Source organism: Podarcis pityusensis (genome assembly GCF_964106645.2).
Source record: "Podarcis pityusensis genome assembly, chromosome: 14".
Lineage (NCBI taxonomy): Eukaryota > Metazoa > Chordata > Lepidosauria > Squamata > Lacertidae > Podarcis > Podarcis pityusensis.
Genome location: NC_138039.1, coordinates 14,899,806 through 14,912,483, shown reverse-complemented (window position 1 = coordinate 14,912,483; position 12,678 = coordinate 14,899,806). Strand labels below are relative to the sequence as shown.

The 12,678-nt window shown below is 42.7% G+C and overlaps 1 long non-coding RNA gene across 2 annotated transcripts in view; it reads left to right on the top strand.

Moving 5' to 3' along the window:
- Positions 1–12,678, top strand: part of LOC308463459 — a 170,515-nt gene that overhangs the window by 127,391 nt on the left and 30,446 nt on the right. The window contains exon 3 of one of the 2 annotated variants that reach the window (XR_013979593.1): positions 9,911–10,193. The exons of the other annotated variant lie outside the window; for it this stretch is intronic. This is a non-coding gene — a long non-coding RNA (uncharacterized lncRNA). Of the gene's footprint in view, positions 1–9,910; positions 10,194–12,678 lie in introns of those variants that run through there. 2 annotated transcript variants of the gene reach the window in all.

Here is a 12,678-nt window from a genome sequence, read left to right as displayed (position 1 = left end):
GCATTTTTACTCAGAAGTAAGCCGCACAAAGATCAGTAGGATATACTCTCTGGTATGTTCCTGATCATTTTCACAGTTTCCATTATTATTTTTATTCCTTTTCCCTTACAGGGGCTCAAGGCAGCTTGCAGCTAAAATTTTATTTCATTCCAGTTATCTGTTGAAGGTATTGTACATGATCCCTTCCTTAGCACATTTTTCTTTTCTTTACAACAATCCTTTGAGGTTGTTATTGGCTCAAGGTGACAGATGTATATGTGCATATCACGTCTTATGTCTGCGGCAAGATCAAATGAGGGAGAAGCTTCGGGGGTAAAATAGGATGTCCCTATTTTCATCTGAGGAATGTTGGATACTGGTGTGTGGCCCTCAGAAGATCACCTGGAAGGGAATGTGGCCTACAGGCAGAAAAATATTTCCCCACCCATTTATACAATTGTAGTTTTGCACCCCTGCTAATGTTACAGGATTTTGGACTCTGCATTATATGCAAACGCATTAAAAGGGAGCAAATTGTGTTCTCTTATGAAGGCAGGTAGAAGAAGAGCATAATGTGGGGATGGATGCTTGAATTAGCTGGCATCTGCTGCCTGTAGGCTATCACACATTTCCGAGGCCCCAGGGCTCTCAGGTAGAGAAGAGACGGACTTCATTGCAATTAGGCAAGAAATACTGCTGGGATGTTATTTTTTTTTTAAAAAAGCTGGTGCTTGTGAGACCAATTATCTGAGTACTGTGAAGGTCACACTTTTCTAGAGCAATCTCAAATTTGTGTTTGATCTTTGCCAGAACAAAAAGTAAATCTGTCATTGCCATCAAACACTCATATGAACAAGAAAGGGCCATAGCTCAGTGGTAGGGCATAGGTTCAATCCTGGCATCTTTAGGTAGGTATGGGAGAGAGGACACACACACACACACACAGAGAGAGAGAGAGAGAGAGAGAGAGAGAGAGAGAGAGAGACGAAACCCTGGGGAGCTGCTGTCAGTCAGTTGTAGACACTATGGAAATAGATGGACCAATGATCTGACTCACTATAAAGCAGCTTCTTAAGAGTGTGTCTGGACATTCCATTTTAACTGTGCCAATTCAAATGGAATAATGCCCTTATGCAGAAAGCATGATGCACACATGCTCAGAATCCTGTCACTTGCTGTGCTTGCCTGCTGACTGTGATCTGTTTCCACTTCAAAGCTTACTTCTTCTCCATGTAGCCTGAACTGAAAGTTCCATATCTGATGTTCATTCTGTTTTCACATGTGCAAACCATCTGCAGATACTTCAATCATTTAAAGTGTAATCCTATGCAGGCCTGCTTGGAAGTAAGCCCACGGAGTTCAGTGACACCAGCTTCAAGGTAAGGACTTTATCCAATGTTAGCCTTCCTTGGAATGTATCCACTGAAGTGAATGGGCATAACTAACTTAGATGTATTAATTTCAATGGGTCTGAGTACACCTGAGTTGGATACAACCCTAAGGCTACAATCCTATATGCACTTAGGGTTGCATTCAGCTAAATCCTACTCCGAGAAAATCCATTGAAATGAATGAACCTAAGCAAGTCATATCTATTAATTTTCATGGGATACAACTCTTAGTGTATGGTGTGTATGGGCCAAATGACTCCTATAGCTTGGTTCACATTTCCTAAGAACATAAGAATAGCTCTGCTGGATCAATTCAAAGGCCTATCTAGACCAGCATCCTGTTCCAGTTCTTGGTCAAGCTCCCAAACCTGGAAGCTCCCAAGCAGGGCATGAGTCCATTAACCCTCTTCTACCATTGCTCCCCAGAAACTATTATTCAGCATCATGATGCCTTGGAACTTGAGGATTATAGATTGCTATCATCTCTAGTAGCCGTTGCAATACCCTAATTTGATGGTGGTGGTGAATTTTGCTGCTTTTTACAATCCCTACCATTTTTTTTATTTCCTCTGTTTTTGTATCCACAGCATTTAAATTTGTAAATGTGATTTGTGCAATACATCTTGGAGTTTTTTTTGTTTTTTTTTTAATGCAACAGCTCTTGGCCATAAGCAATAAAAATGTGATCTAACTTAATTGGGTGTATCGGAAATGGGGAGGCATAAAGTAACTGAAACCTGCAGCAAATGGTGCATGCTCAGTATACTGTACACAATTTTTTATCTAAGAAACCAGGGCTGCGGAGGGGATGAACAATCCATAATGTTCTGCTTTGGAAACTGGATGAATTAGGCAGGAACTCTAAAATCCAGGGAGATGTTTGCATGTAGATAATTTTGGAGTCAACCTTCTTTCTTCCCATTTGAGCTTTCTCCCAGGCTCAGATTGGATGGACAAGGAATAAGCTGTTTCCCAAAAAGAAGAGAAATGTCAGTTCATTTCCAGAAGCATTTTTCTGTGTGGGGCAGTGTGACTATGCTAGCTCCCCAGCGGCTGGTTCACTGTTTGTGGACATCCAATGAAGCTGAATGTTGGAAAATTCAGGACAAAAGAACATGCTTTTCCACACAGTGCACAGTAAAAACTCTTGAATTTGTTCCTACATGAGGCAGTGATGGCCACAGTAGCAGACCCAGCACTTAATACCACCAATTAATAATACGGTGCATCCTCTCCTACTAACTGTCCCCAATTAAATATAGTGTACCCACCTCATGGTACACCAGTTACACAAATTTCTACAATTTACCACAGATTATCTAATGGGGGCCTTCTGTGAGGGGAAATTTAATGATATTAAGTCTCAGGCAGTTGATCAAACAAACAAGAAGAGTTTTATTAAACAAATATGTTTATGAAACAAAGTGGGTCAGGAAATGCATTCTTACAAGGTAGAAGTTTACTTTAACTAACTATAAGATGTCTATAAGATGTCTCAGGCTTAAACAGGGGCACGACTCTTCTTAAACGTCAGTTACGAAAAATCAGGTGTTACACTTCAGGTGGTAAACATTCAGGTTTCTAGAATAGATGGTAAAATGGTCAACTCAGTTTCTGTCACTTAGATATTACAATTAAATGCTTGCAACACTGCTTCCTTCACAGCTTAATACTTTGGTTCATGAATGAGGGGCACTTCTTCTGTCACCCACTCTGTTAACAATCCCACACTTGAGGTCTTCTAAATGGTTTAATAGACCCAGGCGGTCACCTCACCCCTTGTTACTGGGTTGGGAGTCTTCTGTACCTGGAAGAACTCTCCCCTCCAGGCTATACTGACACCCAGGTAGCCTGTATTCCCACAAGATCGACCTCTCCCGGTTCAGTCACACCCCTCCCAGAACACTCCTGTTTGTATGCCTTTCCCAGACCCTCAGCCTGGTCTCCCTATCCAAGCTGCAAGGCTCTGTCCTCTTGCTATGGATAGTCTCCTCAGTGTGTATGTTTAACTTCCTTCAGAACCAGTTCTCCTTATCTCACTCCCTAACTCCCAGCTCCAATCAAACCCTATCTCTTAACCTGAACCTTTGCCACTTCTCAAAACCAAACCCTACCTAACCCTCTCCCTCAGAAACCGCTCCTCAAAGAAGAATGGGAACTTTTTACAAGTTACTTAAAAAGACAACACAATGGACTGGACTCCTTGGCAGGTTTTGAATAAACATACACAAATTTATTGATTGTTAACATAGTAAGACAGATAATATAAAGATTTATACAATTTTACAATATGCAGAGAATAATATGTGTGGAGAAATCAGAGAGAAGAGCTGAGGGAAGTCTCGGGGGGGGAGTGATGGGTGGGGAAGGGGGTGGAAATAATGAATAGGATATGTTTTGATATTTTGTTATGTTGAAATTGCCAATAATTTTTTTTTAAAAAAAGAAACTGCTCCTTTTATTCTCTCGCCCCTCAAAGTGCTGTTCTTCTCCCCTCTGTGGCTAGCCAATCAGCAAGAGGCTGAAGCACTAGGGTGCTGAAACAAGTTCTGGAAAGCTCAAAGAGGGAGTGTACTCATGTCTTGAAAGACCGACATTGGCTCCCAGTATGTTTCCGAGCACAATTCAAAGTGTTGGTGCTGACCTTTCAAGCCCTAAATGACCTTTCAAGCCCAGTATACCTGAAGGAGTCTCTCCACCCACATCGTTCAGCCCAGACACTGAGCTCCAGCTCCAAGGGCCTTCTGGTGGTTCCCTCACAGTGAGAAGCCAAGTACAGGGAACCAGGCAGAGGGCCCCCACCCTGTGGAACTCCCTCCCACCAGATGTCAAAGAGAACAACAACTACCAGACTTTTAGAAGACATCTGAAGGCATCCCTGGGAGGAATGGCAGATGAAAATGATGGACTATATGGAATTGGCGGAAATGACTGGCAGAATCCGAGACCAGGGAGAAGAGTCGGTGGAAGAAGATTGGAAGAAATTTAAAGACTACTTACAGAAATATTGTAAAATTAATGAATGTTAGAATGATGACGGATTGAAGTTAAGCAGTTTCTAGCGGTAATGGTATAAAAGAATATGGAATAATTGGTTTTTAATGTCTAAAAATTTAATGTTATAATATATTAGGATTAAAGATCAGGACTAAAAAGGAGGGAAAGGAATCGTTGGACTAATAAATTGAATTGGAATACAAAAGAGGGAGGTATGAGGAGGTCTGGGAAACAAGTAAATGTAAAAGAAGTGATGTAAAGATGGAATTGTTTTTAACTGGTTTTTCTTTTTTGTATTTTGTATTTTGTATTTTTTTTTTTACTGTTAATTTTCTTTTTAATGTAATCTTTTCCTTTTGAAATTTTAATAAATATCATTTTAAAAAAAATATGAAGGCAGCCCTGTTTAGGGAAGCTTTTAATGTTTAATAGGTTATTTTATTTTAGTGTTTTGTTGGAGGCCGCCCAGAGTGGCTGGGGGGACCCAGCCAGATGGGCGGGGTATAAATAATAAATTATTATTATTATATTATTATCTGGTTGTGAGAACAGGATGCTGGACTAGATGGGCTGTTGGCCTGATCCAGCAGGCCTATGTTCATATTGCTCACCCCTCACTCCACCCTCAGCCCAACCCCTCACTTACCTACCTTCTTGCTTACAGCTGGTCTGGCGGGTGACACTGCCTGTCAGCTTCCTGTTCCTTGGACTCTTCTGTTGCCCTTGTAATGCTCCTCAGACAGGAGGATGGGAGCAAAACTAGGATTACTTGGCTCTGCCTATCAGTGGCTCTGGTTCTGCCTCTGGTTGGCCTTTGCCCTGGCAGTTCCAATGAGCACCAGCCACCACTGCTGGAAAGATGAATCTTGATGACATCCCCCAGCTGTTATATGCAATAGAAAAATGAGGGGCCCCTGATGCTATCTCTTGAAAGAGCTTCTTCATCCTTGTGTATGTTTCTGACCTCGCTCCTTGACATCCATTCCCTTTCTACTTTTATCTCCCTTTCATTTTTCTTCCCCCAGAGGGCTCTTTTCCTCTGCTCACAGCTTTGCTTCTCACCCAAGCAATTTGTCTGCAAATGGGGGGTTCTCTTCCAGTCCCCACGGGAGATAAACTTTGAAAAAAGGAAAAAAGACCAGGTCTGCATTATGATTTCAAATACCTTTTGATGGAGTGCATTTCTCATATAGATGCCAGGCTTCCCTACTGCTGAACATCAAACCTTAAAATTCCTTTCCTGCTTCCTAGGATGAATCTCAGCGGTCAAAGAAACTCTCTGCTGGAGGCTTTTCTCTCTTTTTTTAAAGTCCTTTGAGTCATTTGGCTACTTTTAACTCTCTGTCTACAGGGCATCATTTTATCAGCTTAGCCCCTTCCAAGTTACTGCTTCTTCTTCTTCTTTTTAGTGAAAAGTGCTTGCTGCATCCACTTAAGTTCTCATGGATTATGGGCTCATTTGCCAGTCTGACTTACCCATTGAACAATTGCATGGTTGGATCCTCAGTTGCAAATACACTTACGGGAATAGTGGAAAAACTATTGCAGAACTAGTAATGGATAAGGATCTCGAGCAGGGGTGTGTTTCGGTACAAGGGTCATATCATTGCAGGGAAACTTTGGAGGTGAGAAGCAAAAGGGGGGCAGACCAGTTCGTTCAACTCTTGGGTTGTCACCAACACAAATCCTACTGAGAACAGTCCTCGTGAAATTAATGAGTGTGACTAATTTACGTTCATTGGTACACATTGGTCTAGCTTGGTCTAGCGTAGGTTCCAATTCTACTCTGAGTAGAACTTCATGGGGGAACAGTTGAAAAACAAGAGTAAAAAGAAACCTAAAATGTTCCCCGATAATGAGCACTCACACTTTACATTGTGGGTGCCCTTTGTGGGTTCGCGCGTGGTGCTACAGTTCCCAGGGAGCTTACTGGCAAACAGGGGCTGGCTTGCCTCTCAGTGTTAATTTTTGGAGGTTCACGCCCAGCTTCAGTAATCAAGTTTCTCGCTGGGAGGTGGGGCCAGCCCCATTTATAAATAGGGGGTGGAGCTGACAATAGCCAGGCAGTCGGCTCTGGAGATTCACCCTCCCTACCCTCCCTTTGTTTAATGTTTTTTGTTTGCAGGTTAACTTTTTCTTCCTGTTTAGCGGGCGCTGCTACAGTCTTTGACTGGTTGCTGTTGAAGGACCGGGAAGAAATTTTCCTGCATTGGCAGGTTTTGTCTGCTCTGTAGCAATTTGTCACAACTTTGGCGGTTATGGCCTTGGGTGGAATCCTTTAGTCTTTTCTTCCCTATAATGGGCGGGGTGTGAAGTGGTGATTCACCCCTCTTCGGCGGCGATTCCAGGGTTCCCCTCTTAAAGGGGTTATATATATGGGTGTCCCTGGCCATACACTGAAAGGTCGTCAGTGAACTACCCTGAGTGCAGGGATATGGGCTTGGCTGCCTGCTACACTTACATCTCGCAGAGCACCCCCATATCCCATTTACCCTGATGAGCCCCAGTTCCCCCCGGCTGGGGGGCTGGGAGGGATACACGCCCAAGGCCTAAGCCAAGGTCTTCCTACATTCAGAAATTTAATAAAGTTGTGGCCTAATTTTAATTCCATATAACGTTGTCAAGAGTCTTTATTCCTTCCTTATGATCCCTGGGGGCTGGGGCTGTCGCCACCTGGTCACGCAATACCTATCTACTAGCCGATAAGACCTACCTACTAAATACCACCCTACTAAATGATAAGCTGACAATTATGGTGCAAAAGCCTGCGTGAATAAAAATCAGGGCCAAACCTGCATCCAGTATGTGGTGAGAGGCCTCTCCATCAACCTCCCCCCACCCTTACCCACCAGATCAATGGTGAGGAGGCTCACTTTGCACATAAATAAAGATGTGTTGGCATTGAACCAGTAGGTGGAGGCAGTAATAGTTTGGATGCTGAAACTGAGTCCTCAAGCATTCTTGCAGCAGCATCCATAAATCCTGGGAGCCATGGGAAAAACATTTCCCCTTGGTCCCACTGGTGTCCTTGAATGCTGTCACACAAGGTCATTGCAGTATCTAGGGTCTAGGATGTCGTACCATGGTGGTTGTCACAATCTCTCCCCACTGTCATTGCATCCAAGTAAATGGGGGAATAAATTATCTGTCTTCCACACCAGTACAGGCAAACATGCACTGCCTTGGGGATATGTTGAAGATTTAGGGTCATCATTGCATGGGTGAACTAGTCCTAAAGGGACGAAGGATATCAGAAGAGCACATTAAATCTTGAGCATCCTCTTCTTATGATTCAGTGAGAGAACAGTTCTGATAATATATGTTAAATATCACTCAAGGAGAGGGGACTTGAGGGAAAGGGGTGCCCATGTTTGGAATTTAAGCTATCTGTATTCAATGTTGAGAAAAGAGACGAGCTTGCGGTACACAGCAGGAATGTAAATCAACTCAATATTTGCAATCTTAAGTCTGGCTGGTGCAGTATATTCCAATTCATCACTCACAACACATCAAAGCCAATTTGGAGGCTTGTGCTGCAAAGGTGACTCACAGGTGCTTATCTGTGCAGTTTGTCCTGTCACAGATATAACGGCATTGTAAAAGATGATTGTCGCTGTATCACTTATTCAAAGAAGAGCAAAGACTCCGATTCAAACAAAAGCCATAATGATGAGTGATGTCTTTCCACTGCATTGTGTCAGGTGGGACAGCAGCTACGTTCAGTTCTATATGCTACAGGATTGCACAGGCTCCAAGATTCACCCTATATGTGTGCACTTTTTTTAAAAAAAAACTCTTAATAATAATAATAATAAATTTTATTTATATCTCGCCCTCCCCAGTCAAAGCCGGGCTCAGAACGGCTAACATTATACAAGTAAGACAATGTATAAAAACAAGCGATCAATAAATTAAGATACACCCCACAATTAATTGAAACAAATATAAATTAAAATTAAAATGGACAAGTGACAATCTTCAGGTTAAAATTAAAGGTGGTTACCAGCTGTTTCCACTGAAACCTGTGAGCACCTGTGAGAGGGCTGGGAACCTCCTTTGTGCTTGTTCTTATACAAGGAGAAAATGAGTCAGACTGAACCCTGACCAAAGGCCTGGCGGAACAGCTCTGTCTTGCAGGCCCTGTGGAAAGATGTCAAATCCCACAGGGCCCTAGTCTCTTGTGACAGAGCGTTCCACCAGGCCGGGGTCACGGCTCTGGTTGAGGCCAGTCTGATCTCTCTGCACTGGCAGAGGAAGAGGAGTGCAGGGGGAGAGGACTGGCGGAGGAAGAGGAGTGCAGGGGGAGCGCACTGCCCCCAGGGTGCCATTGTGGGTGCCCCACCCCCGCAGGCAGTGCGCCCCACCCCCGCCTGCTCTCTGCCCCCAGTGCTGGAGCATGAAGCTCCACCACTGTCTCTCTGGGGCCCGGAATCTTTAGGATGTTATTTGCAGACCGTAAGGTCCTCTGAGGGGCATACCAGTCCCTCTCCTTCAGTCTGTAATTTGGGTTCTAAGGTACTACACATGGAGCAAAATTCTGTGTTTTCCATTCATTATAATGGGGAATCTAAAAACAACAACAACACACACACAAGAACACCCAGTCTTATTTTTTTCCCCTTTTTGCCAAAGTGCATGAAATTTAGAGGCACAGGGACTCCACTAGTATGGATTAAGCATATCAAATTACAGACAAATAAGTCTAGGGACTTTTTGTACTATAAGTTTAAGTGATTTACTTTCTTCCATAATATGTGACAGGGGAGACAATGGTGGGTTTTGACTTTCTCTTTTGTACTTGGCTGCCTTGTGTATATTCTTGCCTGTTCGTGTTTCAAAAACTTTGCAGATTGACACCAAAATTATCTATCCTGGTATCGTTTATGCATCCTCTGGGTTTTTGCAGAACTCCAGTAGGTCCTACAATTCTAGGCTGCCTAGAATGCTGCCTGCAAATCCCTCTTTTTTGTTTTTGTTGTTAAAGCAAAACAATGTAGGGTTTTTGCAAAACTTTTAACTTTTATTCTTTTTTTAAAAAAATTATTGCTGTGCTTTAACAACAGCAGCAGCAGAACAACAAACAATCCAGAGCTCTTCAATCCTCCATGGGGAACATTTTTCATAGACTCACTTCTTCAAAGCCCATGAACCTGGAGAAATGTAGAAATATTTTAAAAAGCAGAGAGAAGCAAATGACACAGAAACAGAGCAATTGTGTTTTTTGTGTGTGCGCTGATGCCTTCATGTCCTGCTCAAGGGCTTCCCAAAGGTGATGGAGAAAATAGTAATTTCATAAAAATGTATCATTTTGATGATTCCATTTTCTTTTGAGCCTGTGGCCTATCTAAAGTGAAAAGGCCTGGGCCTGCCTACCTTTTACAGTACAGAACTAGCTGCTTTTAGGTGCTGTTATGTGGTAAATAGTCGTTCTGGAACCCTGAAAAGAATAAAGTGTTAGAATAGAATCTATGGTGGCCATTGTATGCATGAAAAGAGAATTGGCTAGGCATGGCAATTGTGATTAATCTTGAACTGTTTTGTAGACAGATGAAAGAAGATATTGGAACACATTTAATGAATAGGAAAATTAGTCAAAGTTTTAATGAAGAAAGACATTGAAAAAAATGAAGAACCAAATGATTTTGATTGGATCAGGCTGATCACATTGGGTTGTTAAGATTGCTGTAATCCTTTGACTGCTGAAGAAAAACCATGTGTGTAATCTGGAAGTGCAGATCACTCTGGATGTGATTCTTTGCAGCCATCTCCTTATTTTTGAGGTTGTCTCTGTGTGCACTTGTATTTCATTAAAGTCCTTTCTTTTCACTTGGAGTCTGCCTCCTTTTCTTTTGGGTTGCTGGGAATGATACCTCCGGTCTAGGAACCCCTTTTAAATTTATCCGACAAAGGCATCTGGTCAACCACTATTTCTGATCAAAATTTACCCAACTGTCTTGAAAGGCAGTTTCCAACCATCCAAGTTGAAAGAGGAAGGGGGGAAATGTGCAGCTCCCCAAAGAAGGACTACAGCTCCTTTCTCATCTGGTGCCGGAAGCTGTTTGATTTCAAAACACGCCTTTCGGCATCTTCTGAAGCCTTTGCCAAAACAACATCCAGGAAAAGTGATGTTGAAAAATAGCAAAAAAGCAAAAACAAAAAAACCCCAGCAACTATTTATAGCCACTTTCAAGTTTCTTTCTTCTTTTGCACCTGCACAGACACCAAATTAAATCCAACCTATAAGTCAGCATGGTTTCCAATAAATCAGCAACGATTTGGATACGTTCCATTGTCTTCATTCATTTGAAGCCTTTAAATATGCACTGAGAAGGGAAATTGGACAACAACATGTGTGTGCTACACACACACACACACACACACACACACACACACACAGAGAGAGAGAGAGAGAGAGGCAGTTTCTTGTCCCATCTGGTTGGCATACGCTCCTACTCTTTTTGAGTGGTTTCCCCCTCTATTTAATTAATGACTTCAATCTTCTACCTCTCTCTGCCATTCAACCAGGGGATAAGCTATGCTTCTTTCTAGTTGAGCATGCGGATCTAACAGAAAGCAGTTTCGAATAAAAGAATTGTAGAGTTGGAAAGTACCCCCAGGATCACCTAGTCCAACCTTCTGCAACAATGCAGGAATCACAGATGGCCACCCAACCTCTCTTTAAAACCTCCACTTGTTCCTGTCTGTAAAATGGGCATGAAAATGTTCTACACAGCAAAGATTCTCAGAAGTCATTAAGGTTAATGACAAGGTCCCCTCTATCACAACTTTAATTAATTAAAGGATATATCCCTTTAGTCTCCCCCTCCCCTTTTGTGAAACTCCTAAGTAGAGGCTCAGAAATGCAGAATTCCACTGTTAGATTGGTTTGTAATGAAATACAAACTGCTGTTTACCTCTGAGCCGACAACTTTTTATCAGCCGAAGAAGAATTAGACGGAGAAGTATTGAAGTGTCTCTATCAGCAGGAGAAGTTATTGCCCTGTCAATTTAATTTAAAATTAAGTTGCAAGGGATCACAAACTCTGATTACAAATGGGGATTTGTCCAGAAAGGCTTGGCATGGATGATGTAAGGTATTAAAAGATAATTATATCAAATTGGCCTTCTGAACTTAAAAGGGACTCGGCAGGTTAAGAAGTAGAGTATGTTAATTTGAGATAAACCTAAACAGAAAGACGTAAAGTTGCAAAGGGAGAAAAGTGGTGTTAGCCTTTCTTGTGATCATTTTTTTTAAAAAAGTTTGTACAGAAAGTTCAAATTATTTTTTGCTGGATTATTTTTTAAAAAAAACTTACAAAAATTATTTAAAAATCCAATGTACCTGACACAATGGCCTGGCTTCCCCTTTGCAAAGCAGGTTTTTAATTCGACAGCATGAGCAGACTTGATAGGAAAACAGTGCTTTAACTACTGCATGTATCTTTATTGAGTCTGCAGATATTGCTGTGATTAGGGGGCCACAGTGGTGGTCTCAGTTAAGGGTGAGCAGGCTGAATCGCATTCCGCCATCATAATGGGAAACTGGGGGAAGGGCTTATAGTACTAGGGCTTATAATTTAAAAATGGTTCCGTGGACTGATCTGAAATTTGCCTTTGGAGGAGAGGAAGGTTGGATGGTTGCCTGTGCAAAATTTGGGGTATTAAAGATAATACATGGCTTGTTCTAAATGTGGCGAGAGATTCTGGCATGTTGACAGGTAGTGTGCATTTTTCTTCAAGATCCTTTGCGAAGGTGGGGTGTATGGGGTGTAAAGGGAGGGGTAGTAACTCTGGTGGGGGTACGTCATGCTCCTTCCGCTGTACTTTGTGCACCTACTGTACCTTTGGTTCTCTACCCTGTACTGAGCTTTGAGCTCGGCTCGGTGAGTTAGGAGTCTGCATCCAGACGCAGGCTCTGGGGGATTGAGTGGACGAGACCAACCATGGGTCCAACAGTCAAGAAGGCAGTTTCTTCATATGCTGTAGTGAGAAGTGAGGGGCATATGGGGCTCATCAGCCTGGGAAGATAGCCCATCCAGGAGAAGGAAACTCTGATCCTAAACCTCTGCTGCCTTGCAGGATATCTTCAGGAGGAGAAAAGGCTAAGGATGTCAGGAGTGTGTGCAGGAGCCAGGCCCTGTGACCAGTAGGGCTCCGCAGAACTGGGGCCTTCCTAAGTTTGTTCTGAAGAGGCAAGGCATGGCCGCACAGGTGAGGCCGATTGGTAACTCACAGCACCTGGCGGCAAGAGCCGGGAAGGGATATAAGGTCAGCATTTCCCTTCAGCTCTTTGCCACAACAACTCGTTTCC